We start from the raw sequence: 16909 nt of genomic DNA on the forward strand, positions 1-16909 counted from the left end.
TCCCTGAGCTGTCCATGGTCTTGCCTCTGGAGAATACGTCACATTGTTGTCTGTGGTGCTGGCAGCCAGAAAACAAAGAAACCTTGCAGGCACATACTGTCCATCCACCATACAACCCACCATGAAACCACCATACAATGGTTATAGCCAACACTGGTGTCTGACATTTAAACAGTATAGCATGATGCTCAAAAGACCCAAAGTTGTCAAAAGAAATGTCCTTACAGCTGAGAGCATTAGTAAAAATAGAGGCTGTCCCCACACCCTTTTCCCCTTTGCTTATAGAGTATGAAAAGCTGTAGTCAGGGAGGGTGGCTTCCATAAGAGCGACACTACAGACTGAAGACAGCCATGTTTCAATGAGAAACATGCAATCAACTTTGCACTGAGTAATGAGGTCATTTAAAAGCGCCATATTCAATGAGTGTGGGCCACTCTGCCCCTGGGGCATCTGCCTTCAGGTAAACAATGGAATAACAACCAAGTTATTAACGTTACAACCTCATTTTCTCACATTCTCTAATCCATCAGAATGGTAGGGTATGACAGTTTGAATAAACTCACTTGAAGGCGGAGTTAGAGGAAAATAAATTAGGTTACTCACAATAACCATAGTGACATTTCTACAGGAGTTGATATGCTTCCCAAGTCCTCTGTTGCTTATTCTGGCAGGGAGAACTGGAGCACTACCAGTCCCTATCTGTCAGTTTCTAAAATAGTTCACGATGTTGCTGGACACAATCCTTGATCCCTTACAGATAGGGTGAAGCCTGTCTCTTTTTAAAAAGTGCTGGTTGCTCCCACAGGAAATCAAAGGTGTCACAAAAGGGAGATGGCATTCTGACCATTCTTTAACCTTGAGATTTGTTCTGCTTTCACCTAACACATCTGATGTCAAATGACAATTATGATTATCGGCTGCCGCACAAAAACAGATAAATCTTCCCTAACAGCAAAACGGTTGTTAGTAAAAAGTGAACTGAACTATAGCACAACTAAATGAAATAATACGATTTGATCTAATACTGTTTGAACCCAGGTCTGGTAGATACAAAAATCAGAATGTCCATAATCACCCTAATGCATAGTAACAGAGTCATGTCCTCAATATACACATCATACACTGATACACACACACATCAAAGCAGTGGAGATGACTGTGTACTGGAATTCAGTATTTTACTCCAGAGTGTGTTGTTGTGTTTTGTGATGCTTTGACAGGGCTGCAGATACACACACACAATAAATAAACACACTCAATGCAAACACACAAACAACATCAGATCTATAGTCCATGCACAAACTAGACTAACAAACTGTCCTCAACCAACAAACTAAAACCAACCAAACAACCACACTACCAACTAAGTGTGAATTGTATAAACAGCCAAACATGTAGTCCATGGTTACTTTCATAGTTTGTTTCACTGCACGATGCTACACCCCTCCATACCTAGCTGGGTTATTTAGTCTCATTGGTCTTTCATGTGTGTATGTAATACTCCACGATGACAGGGTGTGTGATTAATAAAAGAAACCCAGCACTGTCCCAGACACATGCATAACACTCTCTACCTCTAGCTATTCAACTCTGCCTAAGCACAGTAAAAGTCGGGACTCTGCAAGGCAGAAAGACTGACACTCACACAGGAAGAGAGACAGTGGATAATGAAGTGGCTACATTGACTCAGCAGCGGGGACGAGCCAGCGAATGGCATCAGCAGAGAAAAGAAAGAAGAAGAAAGCAGTGTGACGAGGCAGAGAAAGTTGAATGATAAATAGGTCACTAATCCACAACAGACTGGGGGAGAGAGAAGAATAGAGAGGGAACAAGAGCAAAAAAATGGAGAGGTGGAAGGAGATTCGAGAGGGGGAATGAGAGAGAGGCAGTGAAATGTTAAGAGTGAGTGAGAGAGAGAGAGAGAGAGAGAGAGAGAGAGAGAAAAAAAAGAAAGAAAGAAAGAGTAGTTGGAAAAATAGTCCAGGCTTGAAAATATGGATTTTTGGACAGGAAACTGCATGGAAAAGAAGCAACATGGAGCTTTTAGCTGAATTTGAGTTCTGTTTCCTCAGCTGTTAAAAGCGCCTGTGAGGAAGAACCCCTTCTCTATATGTATGTGTGTGTGTGTTTGTGTTATTAATGTTAAACAGGAAGCGTGCCATCATTTTATTGTTATAGGGAGAGCCGTATGGAAGGAAGCATGGGCCAGTGAATGAACACTGAACAGTAAAATTATATTACCGGACCAGCACTGCCTTCTGTAGTGCATTCTGCCACTATATCCGGCAGTTATGTAGATAGTACTACACTGTACCCAAATCACAAACACTACAAATACAACAAGCTGGTTCACTTGGACGAGGACTTCTTCGGATGTTCCATGTTTCCTGTCATAATTCCAAAATGTATCAAACAAATCATCTCTAAAGATTTCCATCATAGCACTTTAAATGAACTCTCTGCATCAGAGACTGAAGCCAAATTGCCGGGATGTGTGTGTCGCACAGAACTTGAGAATGTGGTTCCCTGTTTCTTGAGGATTGACCATGTCTGTCACCGTATCCAAACAGACAAAGCCATGTCTTTTGGGATACAATCAATAGAAAGGAAAGCAGAGCAAAGAGAGCATTTGGCGTGTCTCACAGCTCTGGTGTACAGAATACAAACAACAGAGGTACCAATTACTTCCCTGTCCTGCTCCTCCTACCTCTCCGGTACTACCTCTGCTCCCTTGTGTACCACTTTACAGCTGCTGGGTCCCGGTCCTGACTCGCCAACAGAGCCATGGTCCAGAGGGCTCAACTATGGGCCTCCCCTCTTTTGGGTGTATCTCAACATGTTTTTTTTTTATTGTATACTGAGTATAAAAAAACGTATACACAACATGTAACAATATCAAATATTTTGTTGAGTTGAATGAAATCAGTCAAAACAACCTAGCCTATGAATGAAATTTTACAACGTAGGTGCACACAGGTCAAGAGACAAATTTGAGGCGACAGACAGTGACACAAGGATAGACAAGGACATTCAATACAGCCTTGCACACTCTTGCCTGCATCTAGCTGATAGTGGGTGTATTCATTAGTCCAACAGTTGCAAACAAGAGTTTCTATTGGACAAATTCATGTATGTTTATCCCAATTTTGTTCCGTTTGCTTCCGTTTAAGAAATGTTTTTCAACAGAATCGGCGGAATGAATACACCCCTGATCACACGTAAACACAGTTCACTTTCCTAGCCGCCACGTTGTATTCCTTCTATGCACTCTACTCATCTCACCTTGTCCCTTCGCTTGTGAACTTCAATGAACGACACATCAGCTGTATGTGTCCAGGTTGGGTAAGTTTTGATGTCCCTGTGTACACAGGCGATGTCCCTGGTTGCAGCGGCAGTCCTCTGCTGCTGGGTTAATAGTGATGGCCTGATGAGGGAGACCATGCTCCCGGAGTCTAGCAGAGTATATACTTCTTTCCCTCGACACCTGTACCAGACTGAGGTGCGGTGGGTGGCGGGGGGCTTGGACCGAAATGATATGGCAGTGGTGTAGATTGGAAATGTCGACCTGCATGGGTTCCTTCTTCTTGTGACAGTGCCATGCGATGTGTCCTAGTTCGCCACAGCGGTAGCACACCCGGGTGTCAGTATCAACCCCTCTATGCCTCGTCTTTGCTTCAGGTTGGAAACCCTGATCCTGGCGCCCATGTTCCCCATCCACTCTTTGGATTCTTCCTTTCCAAACCCGGGGAGTCTGCAGTTGAGATGTCTTGCGTCCTCCTTCTTTGAGGCCTCCCTTTTCCTGTGTGGTTCTGTCCAGACGACTGGATTTGAGCAGTTTGTCAGTTGCTCGACATCTCTGAACAACGTCCACCACTCCATCCGCTGTTTTGGGACTGCCCTGGCTGACAACCTTCTTTAGCTCGTAACGTAAGGCCCGGATGTAGTGGTCAATCAATATTCTTTCCACAATGTCCCCAGTACTGAGGCTTGGGCTCTAGCCATTTTTTTTGCTAGGGGAACCAGGTCAAACATCTGTGACCTGGGTGCCTTCTCGTGTTGATACATCCAAGTATGGAACCGCTGGACCCTCAAAGAGACAATGACTCCCAACCATGCTAATATTTCCTTCTTCAGTGTGTCATAGTCATTGGCTTCTGTTGCCTCCAGATCAGACCACACCTGTTGTGCATCCCCACAAAGAAATGGAGCCAGTATTTCTGCCCATATTATCTATGGCCTTTCCCTCACGTTCTGCCGTGCGCCAAAATGTCTTTAGGAAAGCCTCAACATCATCATTCGGCGTCATTTTCTGCAGATACCGAGTGGCCACGATAGGTAGACCAGCGGTCTGTTGAGCAATTTTCACTGCAGTGATTTCAGCAGTAAACTTTTGCACGTCCATATTCACCTGCAGTTGACACTTCCTTTGTTCCTCTACTAACAAGTAATTGGTTTCTGCTTACTGACACGCCATGACCATAGAGAGCTGTTTATTTTCTATGTTGGTTAGGTCAGGGTGTGATTAAGGGTGGGTTATCTAGGGGAATTATATGTCTATGTTGGCCTGGTATGGTTCCCAATCAGAGGCAGCTGTTTATCGTTGTCTCTGATTGGGGATCATATTTAGGTAGCCATTTCCCCATTGTGATTTGTGGGATCTTGACTATGTTTAGGCATAGTTGCCTGTGAGCACTACTCTGAGCTTCATGGTTTGTTTGTTCGCTTTATTGTTTTTGTTATTTGAGTTCTCTTCCAAATAAAAAGGATGGAAACATACCACGCTGCATTTTGGTCCACTCCTTGTGACGATCGTGACACTTGCTGACGATTGGCTTCTTGTTGCATGTTATTGGAAGTCACTAATTGCTTCAACAGATCTTCCATGGTTGTCTGTCCATAAAACAACCTCCCCCCCAAAATTGTGTATCCTCACTGCCTTGCCCACATTCTCTACCTATGTGGTGGTTTCGGGCCCAAGATCTTTGTAAGGCAGCATTTACACATACAAAACACCCATGACTAGTCCATGTGAAGGGTTAAACCTGTTTATTACTATCAGGTTTCATCAGCGTTCCTGATATACAAAACTCAAATCAAATACTTCATCACCAGTGGAAGGTCCTCCAATCTTGGTCTTTGAAGGTTCAATCCTTCAATCCTTTCTTACGTTAAAACTCCTTCTCCACCATATGCTCAGTCTCCCCAATAACCTCATACTTCTTCACCTGCCGGGGTCAAAGAAAATACAAAAAAAGAAAACCTGCTCCTGGGTTAAGAAGAGGCCCCGATTGGTTTCTGCAGTTTGGCTCTGATTACAACTGGAGACAGGTGTGGCTGTTCTGCTGCAGTCTAGACATTTTTCCCTGAGCTGTCCATGGTCTTGCCTCTGGAGAATACGTCACATTGTTGTCTGTGGTGCTGGCAGCCAGAAAACAAAGAAACCTTGCAGGCACATACTGTCCATCCACCATACAACCCACCATGAAACCACCATACAATGGTTATAGCCAACACTGGTGTCTGACATTTAAACAGTATAGCATGATGCTCAAAAGACCCAAAGTTGTCAAAAGAAATGTCCTTACAGCTGAGAGCATTAGTAAAAATAGAGGCTGTCCCCACACCCTTTTCCCCTTTGCTTATAGAGTATGAAAAGCTGTAGTCAGGGAGGGTGGCTTCCATAAGAGCGACACTACAGACTGAAGACAGCCATGTTTCAATGAGAAACATGCAATCAACTTTGCACTGAGTAATGAGGTCATTTAAAAGCGCCATATTCAATGAGTGTGGGCCACTCTGCCCCTGGGGCATCTGCCTTCAGGTAAACAATGGAATAACAACCAAGTTATTAACGTTACAACCTCATTTTCTCACATTCTCTAATCCATCAGAATGGTAGGGTATGACAGTTTGAATAAACTCACTTGAAGGCGGAGTTAGAGGAAAATAAATTAGGTTACTCACAATAACCATAGTGACATTTCTACAGGAGTTGATATGCTTCCCAAGTCCTCTGTTGCTTATTCTGGCAGGGAGAACTGGAGCACTACCAGTCCCTATCTGTCAGTTTCTAAAATAGTTCACGATGTTGCTGGACACAATCCTTGATCCCTTACAGATAGGGTGAAGCCTGTCTCTTTTTAAAAAGTGCTGGTTGCTCCCACAGGAAATCAAAGGTGTCACAAAAGGGAGATGGCATTCTGACCATTCTTTAACCTTGAGATTTGTTCTGCTTTCACCTAACACATCTGATGTCAAATGACAATTATGATTATCGGCTGCCGCACAAAAACAGATAAATCTTCCCTAACAGCAAAACGGTTGTTAGTAAAAAGTGAACTGAACTATAGCACAACTAAATGAAATAATACGATTTGATCTAATACTGTTTGAACCCAGGTCTGGTAGATACAAAAATCAGAATGTCCATAATCACCCTAATGCATAGTAACAGAGTCATGTCCTCAATATACACATCATACACTGATACACACACACATCAAAGCAGTGGAGATGACTGTGTACTGGAATTCAGTATTTTACTCCAGAGTGTGTTGTTGTGTTTTGTGATGCTTTGACAGGGCTGCAGATACACACACACAATAAATAAACACACTCAATGCAAACACACAAACAACATCAGATCTATAGTCCATGCACAAACTAGACTAACAAACTGTCCTCAACCAACAAACTAAAACCAACCAAACAACCACACTACCAACTAAGTGTGAATTGTATAAACAGCCAAACATGTAGTCCATGGTTACTTTCATAGTTTGTTTCACTGCACGATGCTACACCCCTCCATACCTAGCTGGGTTATTTAGTCTCATTGGTCTTTCATGTGTGTATGTAATACTCCACGATGACAGGGTGTGTGATTAATAAAAGAAACCCAGCACTGTCCCAGACACATGCATAACACTCTCTACCTCTAGCTATTCAACTCTGCCTAAGCACAGTAAAAGTCGGGACTCTGCAAGGCAGAAAGACTGACACTCACACAGGAAGAGAGACAGTGGATAATGAAGTGGCTACATTGACTCAGCAGCGGGGACGAGCCAGCGAATGGCATCAGCAGAGAAAAGAAAGAAGAAGAAAGCAGTGTGACGAGGCAGAGAAAGTTGAATGATAAATAGGTCACTAATCCACAACAGACTGGGGGAGAGAGAAGAATAGAGAGGGAACAAGAGCAAAAAAATGGAGAGGTGGAAGGAGATTCGAGAGGGGGAATGAGAGAGAGGCAGTGAAATGTTAAGAGTGAGTGAGAGAGAGAGAGAGAGAGAGAGAGAGAGAGAGAAAAAAAAGAAAGAAAGAAAGAGTAGTTGGAAAAATAGTCCAGGCTTGAAAATATGGATTTTTGGACAGGAAACTGCATGGAAAAGAAGCAACATGGAGCTTTTAGCTGAATTTGAGTTCTGTTTCCTCAGCTGTTAAAAGCGCCTGTGAGGAAGAACCCCTTCTCTATATGTATGTGTGTGTGTGTTTGTGTTATTAATGTTAAACAGGAAGCGTGCCATCATTTTATTGTTATAGGGAGAGCCGTATGGAAGGAAGCATGGGCCAGTGAATGAACACTGAACAGTAAAATTATATTACCGGACCAGCACTGCCTTCTGTAGTGCATTCTGCCACTATATCCGGCAGTTATGTAGATAGTACTACACTGTACCCAAATCACAAACACTACAAATACAACAAGCTGGTTCACTTGGACGAGGACTTCTTCGGATGTTCCATGTTTCCTGTCATAATTCCAAAATGTATCAAACAAATCATCTCTAAAGATTTCCATCATAGCACTTTAAATGAACTCTCTGCATCAGAGACTGAAGCCAAATTGCCGGGATGTGTGTGTCGCACAGAACTTGAGAATGTGGTTCCCTGTTTCTTGAGGATTGACCATGTCTGTCACCGTATCCAAACAGACAAAGCCATGTCTTTTGGGATACAATCAATAGAAAGGAAAGCAGAGCAAAGAGAGCATTTGGCGTGTCTCACAGCTCTGGTGTACAGAATACAAACAACAGAGGTACCAATTACTTCCCTGTCCTGCTCCTCCTACCTCTCCGGTACTACCTCTGCTCCCTTGTGTACCACTTTACAGCTGCTGGGTCCCGGTCCTGACTCGCCAACAGAGCCATGGTCCAGAGGGCTCAACTATGGGCCTCCCCTCTTTTGGGTGTATCTCAACATGTTTTTTTTTTATTGTATACTGAGTATAAAAAAACGTATACACAACATGTAACAATATCAAATATTTTGTTGAGTTGAATGAAATCAGTCAAAACAACCTAGCCTATGAATGAAATTTTACAACGTAGGTGCACACAGGTCAAGAGACAAATTTGAGGCGACAGACAGTGACACAAGGATAGACAAGGACATTCAATACAGCCTTGCACACTCTTGCCTGCATCTAGCTGATAGTGGGTGTATTCATTAGTCCAACAGTTGCAAACAAGAGTTTCTATTGGACAAATTCATGTATGTTTATCCCAATTTTGTTCCGTTTGCTTCCGTTTAAGAAATGTTTTTCAACAGAATCGGCGGAATGAATACACCCCTGATCACACGTAAACACAGTTCACTTTCCTAGCCGCCACGTTGTATTCCTTCTATGCACTCTACTCATCTCACCTTGTCCCTTCGCTTGTGAACTTCAATGAACGACACATCAGCTGTATGTGTCCAGGCAACAAAAAACCGTTCTAAGCCAAACCGCAACACACAGCCTACATCGTTGTCACCATAGTAGCTAAAGTAACGTCATAGTCAGCATAGCTAATATAACTAACATGTTAGTAAACCCTATACAATCATGCAGTAATGTTAGTGTACAGTCAGTAGGCAGTTACACAGGCGGGCCCCGGTGGAAATAAATTTGTAATACCAAAAGCTTACCTTGACTTGGAAGAGATCCAGTGTTGTGTTGGATAATCATAGTCAGCTAGCTAGCATAGCATAGCATACCTCTGTTTGAGCAGGATGTTTCAATAGGCTAATCTAGCTAGCTGCATTTGTTAACTAAGTAAATGAAACTGAAAAAAAGACACTCTTTATTTCTCTCTTGCTTCTCCTTCACTTCGGAATAAATTAATTTGTTGAAAACTGTTAAACTATTGTCTTTCTCTTTGAGTCAACTACTCACCACATGTTATAACCTGCAGTGCTAGCTAGCTGTAGCTTATGCTTTCAGTACTAGATTAATTCTCTGATCCTTTGATTGTGTGGACATGTCAGTTCATGCTGCAAGAGCTCGGATAGGCTGGAGGGCATCCTACTGTGTAAGTTGTTGGGTGGTCCTTTGCATGGGGTGATGTAAGTTTCCTTCAACAATCAGTCTTCTAGATAGATGACACAGACACAGGAACTTTGGTATAAAACTCTTTAGTAATAAATCAGAATTGCAAACAGAGATTCACATACAGAATACCTCAGTGGTCTATAGTAAAGATCTGTGTGGCGAAACAGGAGACAACACTTTCTACTAGTTAGTGTAGACAACGTACCGTCAATCATAGCTTAACATTGTTGCATTGGATTAGATACAAATGATCTAAGAGTGGGCCTCTGGAGTGGAACAGTGGTCTAAGGCACTGCATCGTAGTGCTAGCTGTGCCACTAGAGATTCTGGGTTCGAGTCCAGGCTCTGTCGCTGATGGCCACGACCGGGAGACCCATGGGGCGGCACACAATTGGCCCACCGCCATTCCAGGTTAGGGGAGGGTTTGGCCGGCAGGGATATCCTTGTCTCATCGCGCACTAGCAACTCCTGTGGCAGGCCAGGAGCACTGCATGATGACACGGTCGCCAGGTGTACGGTGTTTCCTCCGGCACATTGTTAAGGCTGGCTTCCGGGTTGGATGGCCATTGTGTCAAGAAGCAGTGCAGCTTGGTCGGCTTGTGTTTCGGAGGACGCATGGCTCTCGACCTTCGCCTCTCCCATGTCCATACGGGAGTTGCAACGATGAAACAAGACTGTAACTACTACCAATTGGATACCATGTAAAAGGGGCAAATACAAAAAAAATTAAAAACATTTGTCTAGACTGTGGTTTCTCACTACTATCTCGGCCTTGAGGCTGCGTGACTATCAGCAGGTGCAGGCAGTTCTCAGCCTGAGAACTAAAGCAGTACATCTCCATTATCCAGTACTTTTCCATCATTGCACATTGCAAGCATAGAATTGTTATCACATATACAGTTGGGCAAAAAGGTACCAATTGTGCAAGTTCTCCCACTTAAAAAGACGATAATTGTAATTTTCATCATAGGTACACTTCAACTATGACAGACAAAATGAGAAAAAAAATCCAGAAAATCACATTGTAGGATTTTTAATGAATTTATTTGCAAATTATGGTGAAAGATAAACTTTTGTTATTGACCAAATACTTATCTCGATACTTTGTTATATTCCCTTTGTTGTCAATGTCAGAGGTCAAACATTTTCTGTAAGTTTTCACAAGGTTTTCACACACTGTTGCTGGTATTTTGGCCCATTCCTCCATGCAGATCTCCTCTAGAGCAGTGATGTTTTGGGGTTGTTGCTGGGCAACACAGACTTTTAACTCTTTCCAAAGATTTTCTATGGAGTTGAGATCTGGAGACTGGCTAGGCCACTCCAGGACCTTGAAATGCGTTCGTTGCCCGGGCGGTGTGTTTGGGATCATTGTCATGCTGAAAGACCCAGCCACATTTCATCTTCAATACCCCTGCTGATGTCTCACGATACATGACCCCATTCATTCTTTCCTTTACACGGATCAGTCGTCCTGGTCCCTTTGCAGAAAAACAGCCCCAGAGCATGATGTTTCCACCCCCATGCTTCACAGTAGGTATGGTGTTCTTTGGATGCAACTCAGCATTCTTTGTCCTCCAAACACGACGAGTTGAGTTTTTACCAAAAGTTATATTTTGGTTTCATCTGATCATATGACATTCTCCCAATCTTCTTCTGAATCATCCAAATGCTCTCTAGCAAACTTCAGACGGGCCTGGACATGTACTGGCTTAAGCAGGGGGACACGTCTGGCACTGCAGGATTTGAGTCCCTGGCGGCGTAGTGTGTTACTGATGGTAAGCTTTGTTACTTCGGTCCCAGCTCTCTGCAGGTCATTCACTAAGTCCCCCCGTGTGGTTCTGGGATTTTTGCTCACCGTTCTTGTGATCATTTTGACCCCACGGGGTGAGATCTTAGATACAGCCCCAGATCGAGGGAGATTATCAGTGGTCTTGTATGTCTTCCATTTCCTAATAATTGCTCCCACAGTTGATTTCTTCAAACCAAGCTGCTTACCTATTGCAGATTCAGGAGCCTCTTAAAGAAGTTGTTACAGGTCTGTGAGAGCCAGAAATCTTGCTTGTTGACCAAATACTTATTTTCCACCATAATTTGCCAATAAATTCATTAAAAATCCTACAATGTGATTTTCTGGATGTTTTTCCCTAATTTTGTCTGTCATAGTTGAAGTGTACCTATGATGAAAATTGCAGGCCTCTCTCATATTTTTAAGTGGGAGAACTTGCACAAGTGGTGGCTGACTAAATACTTTTTTGCCCTACTGTATACAGTAACCATGGCATTGGTGTACCAGGACATGTATTTTACCTGTCCAGTCAGTGCAGAATCAGATGGAGGAGAGAAGACGAGAAGAGGAAGACCCTGATACTATTTAGATGCACCCCAGGAGAGGAGGCGGCTTCTGGCAGATAAACTATGCAAATCTCCCTCCTCCTCCATGTCCCTTCACAGTCTCTCAATTGCGCCTCAACACAACAGACTAGTAAGCCTAAAACTGGGTCAGTAAAACAGGGCAAGAGTAGAAAATAAAAAGATTTGTCTTGCCATCTAATTAATGCCCTCCGGACATGCAGTTCGTTCTGAGGTACTTTTTTATCCTACTATTATTTGGGTTTAAAAAAAAGACGGAAATCCCCCTGGGGCCCACTGGACGTTTTCGTTAGTCTGACTAATAGACGACATTCAGGCAACAGCAATCTGTCACGACACTCTGAGATGGAGGAGATTACTGTAGAGAGAGAGAGAGGAGGATGTGTAAAGAAAAGGAACTAATTTGCAGGTAACAAACAAGAAATGCATCAGTACACGGGCAGAGCCCAAAGATCTGTATAGATAATGATTTATTATGATGGGATAAAGAATTGTAAGAACATCATTATGTCCAGCCTCCCTCACCCACCCTGTCCCAAATAATAATCTCATCGTTAATAATTTACTATTGGCTTCTCGTTAGTGACTCTCAACATTGAGCACTCATTAGCATTCTAACACAGTGGAAACCCATAAACAGCTTTCTGGCAACAGCTGCACATTTTATGGGGCTGGGGGGAGAGAAGATGACAAGGATAGAGAGGGAGATGATGGCTGATAGATAATGATAATGATGAGTTTGCTCACTACACAGCACAGCTGCAACAGCCGTCTGTAATTGCAAACAGAGAGAGAGAGAAGAGAAAGAGGAACAGAAAGTAAGACAGAGAAAGAGAGGCATTAAATAGATACAGTGCCTTCGGAAAGTATTCAGACCCCTTGACTTTTTCCAAATGTTGTTACATTACAGGCTTATTCAAAAATGTATTCAAACATTTTTTTTCCTCAGCTATCTACACACCCCATAATGACAAAGCACATTTTTTACAATTTTTTAAAACTATTTTCTACGTTGTAGAATAACAGTGAAGCCATCAAAACTATGAAATAACACATATGGAATCATGTAGTAACCAAAAAAGTGTCAAACAAATATTTCAGATTCTTCAAAGCAGCCACCCTTTTCCTTGATGACAAGGAATTTTTGGAATTTTCTCAACCAGCTTTTCTAACAGTCTTGAAGGAGTTCCCACATATGCGGAGCACTTGTTGGCTGCTTTTCGCTCACTCTGCGGTCCAACTTATCCCAAACCATCTCAATTGGGTTGAGGTCGGGTGATTTTGGAGGCCAGGTCATCTGATGTAGAACTCCATCACTCTCCTTCTTGGTCAAATAGCCATTACACAGCCTGGAGGTGTTTGGTCATTGTCCTGTTGAAAAACATATTATAGTGCTACTAAGCGCAAACCAGATAGGATAGGATAACCATATCGCTGCAGAATTCTGTGGTAGCCATGCTGGTTAAGTTTGCCTTGAATTCTAAATAAATCATTGATAGTGTCACCAGCAAAGCAACCCCACACCATCACACCTCCTCCTCCATGCTTCACAGTGGGAACCACACATGCAGAGATCATTCGTTCATTTACTCTGCGTCTCACAAAGACACGGCAGCTGGAACCCAAAATCAGACCAAAGGCCAGATTTCCACGGGTCTAATTTCCATTGCTCATGTTCCTTGGCCCAAGCAAGTCTCTTCTTATTATTGCTATCCTTTAGTGGTGGTTTCTTTGCAGCAATTCAACCATGAAGGCCTGATTAACGCAGTCTCCTCTGAACAGTTGATGTTGATGTGTCTCTTACTTTAAATCTGTGAAGCGTTTATTTGGGCTGCAATTTCTGAGGCTGGTAACTCTAACGAACTTATTCTCTGCAGCAGAAGTAACTCTAGGTTTTCCTTTCCTGTGGCAGTCCTCATGAGAGCCAGTTTCATCATAGCGCTTGAAGAAACTTTCAAAGTTCTTGAACTTTTCTGTATTGACGGACCTTCATATCTTAAAGAGAAACGACAGTTCATCATTACTTTGCTTATTTGAGCTGTTCTTGCCATTATATGGACTTGGTCTTCTACCAAATAGGGCTATCTTCTGTATACCACCCCTACCTTGTCAAACAACTGATTGGCTCAAACGCATTAAGGAATGAAAATCCACAAATTGTTATGCATTCCAGGAGACTATCTCAAGAATCTGGTTGAGAGAATGCCAACAGTACACAAAGCTGTCATCAAGGCAGAGTGGCTACTTTGAATATATATAAAATATATTTTGAATTGTTTTTGGTTACTACATGATCCGATTTATGTTATTTCATAGTTTTGATGTCTTCAAAATTATTCTACAAAGTAGAAAATAGTAAAAAAAAAGAAAGAAAAACCCTTGAATTAATTGGTGTGTCCAAACATTTGAAGTTAGTCGGTTAGGACATCTACTTTGTGCATGACACAAGTAATTTTCCCAACGATTATTTCACTTATCATTCACTGTATCACAATTCCAGTGGGTCAGAAGTTTACATACACTGAGTTGACTGTGCCTTTAAACAGCTTGGAAAATTCCAGAAAATTATGTCATGGTTTTAGAAGCTTCTGACAGGCTAACTGACATCATTTGAGTCAATTGGAGGTGTACATGTGGATGTATTTCAAGGTCTACCTTCAAACTCAGTGCCTCTTTGCTTGACATCATGGGAAAATAAAAATAAATCAGCCAAGACCCCAGAAAAACAACTGTAGACCTCCACAAGTCTTGTTCATCTTTGGGAGCAATTTCCAAACGCCTGAATGTACCACGTTCATATGTACAAACAATAGTACACAAGTATAAACACCATAGGACCATGCAGCCGTCATACCGCTTAGGAAGGAGACGCGTTTTGTCTCCTAGAGATGAACATACTTTGGTGCGAAAAGTGCAAATCAATCCCAGAACAACAGCAAAGGACCTTGTGAAGATGCTGGAGGGAACAGGTACAAAAGTATCTATATCCACAGTAAAACGAGTCCTATATCGACACTGAAGCCACTGCTCCAAAACCTAAATAAAAAAGCCAGACTACGGTTTGCAACTGCACATGGGGACAAAGATTGTACTTTTTGGAGAAATGTCCTCTGGCCTGATGAAACAAAAATAGAACTCTTTGGCCATACTGACCATCGTTATGTTTGGAGGAAAAAGGGGTTTGCAAGCCGAAGAACACCATCCCAACCATGAAGCACGGGGTTGGCCGCATCATGTTGTGGGGGTGCTTTGCTGCAGGAAGGACTGGTGCCCTTCACAAAATAGATGGCATCATCTAGGACAACAAAGTCAAGGTATTGGAATGGCCATCACAAAGCCCTGACCTCAATCGTATAGAACATTTGTGGGCAGAACTGAAAAAGCGTGTGCGAGCAAGGAGGCCTACAAACCTGACTCAATTACACCAGCTGTCAGGAGCAATGGGGCCAAAATTCACCCAACTTATTGTGGGAAGCTTGTGGAAGGCTACCTGAAACGTTCGACCCAAGTTAAACAATTTAAAGGCAATGCTACCAAATACTAATTGAGTGTATGTAAACTTCTGACCCACTGGAAATGTGATGAAAGCAATAAAAGCTGAAATAAATCATTCTCTTTACTATTATTCTGGCATTTCACTTTCTTAAAATAAAGTGGTGATCCTAACTGACCTAAGACAGGAATTTTTTTGGGGGGGTTAAATGTCAGGAATTGTGAAAAACTGAGTTTAAATGTATTTGGATTAGGTGTATGTAAACTTCCGACTTGAACTGTATAAGTGAGTGATATAAAACAACTCTACACCATGACGACTTCACACCCTCCAGAGAACGCACATCTGACAATTTCACACCCGTTGTGCACATCGCCTTCTTTTGAACTGCCTTGAACTCCTTAAATTCTGGGGTCTTGTATGACAACAGCAGCCCCTACCCTCCTGCACGTCAACCAGGTGGCCCAACTTTGCACACCCTGCAGTCAGCAGGCTTGAACACAGGCTGGCTGAAGACATAGTTTGTGACAGTAGGATGGAATTATGGAACAGTTACAGGACATCACACTCACCCTCAGTGTGCATTCAGCTCGCACACGTGCGTGGAGACACTCACACACACGGAGATGCACAAACACATGCAAACACACAAAAACCTACATCCCACAGGCACGTGCACACCAGTGGTGTAAAGTAACTAAGTAAAAATACGTCTTTACTTTAACATAATTATTTTGTACAACTTTTACTCCACTACATTTCAAAATAAAATATATACTTTTTTACACCCATACATTTTCCATGAGACCCAAAAGCACTGGTTAAATGTTGAATGCTCAGGCAGGACAGCAGTATGGTACGATTCATGGGTCTATCAATATATCAGCCAATGATCTGGCGGAGTCACTAAAGACAAACACTGCGTTTGTTAATTATACCGGAGTGTGCCCCTGGCAAAAAGATGTTGTCTTGTTTGCTTAATACAAGCCATTTGATGTATAGCAATTACTTGAACTTTTCACTTTTACTCAAGTTTGACAACAGAGTACTTTTTTTCCACCACTGTACTTAAAACCTGATACTTTTACTCAAGTAGTATTTTACTGGGTAACTTTTACTTGAGTCATTTCTACTAAGGTATGACAAATTAGTAGTTCTTCCACCACTGGTGCAAACACACACACTTCAGACCATGTCCTCATTATGTGATCTGAGCTGACTGCTACTAACTACATATTTGGAGAATCTGTTTCTTTTTTAAATATGTCTAACTGGGTGTGTGGGAGGTTGTTACATAACATTTTATTCATTCCAAAAGTATAATGTTATTTTTAGAGTGGCGTGGATAACATTTTCTCCATTGTGTGCAGAGGGGAAGAAGACAGTTTTAGCAGGTTACGGTTGTTAGTCATTGACAAAATAAGGCTTCATACAACCTTGGTCATTCTTGAAAAAAACGTTTGCTTACATTTTAATTATTTTTCACAAATGATCAGTTCAAACATACAGTTTTTCTATAAAATAGTATAGTGTTTAAAAAGGCAACTTACAACACACGCAAAATAATTGTATTTCAAAAATAAAAACACTTCACTGTCCTCGTTTAATGCCAACAAGAAAATAAACTGTTTTCACAGATAAGACACAACAATGCATTCAGAAAGTATTCAGACCCCTTGACTTTTCCACATTTTGTTATGTTACAGCCTTATTCTAAAATGGGGGAAAAAAACTA

This window comes from Oncorhynchus mykiss, chromosome 6 (genome assembly GCF_013265735.2).
Source record: "Oncorhynchus mykiss isolate Arlee chromosome 6, USDA_OmykA_1.1, whole genome shotgun sequence".
Taxonomy (NCBI): domain Eukaryota; kingdom Metazoa; phylum Chordata; class Actinopteri; order Salmoniformes; family Salmonidae; genus Oncorhynchus; species Oncorhynchus mykiss.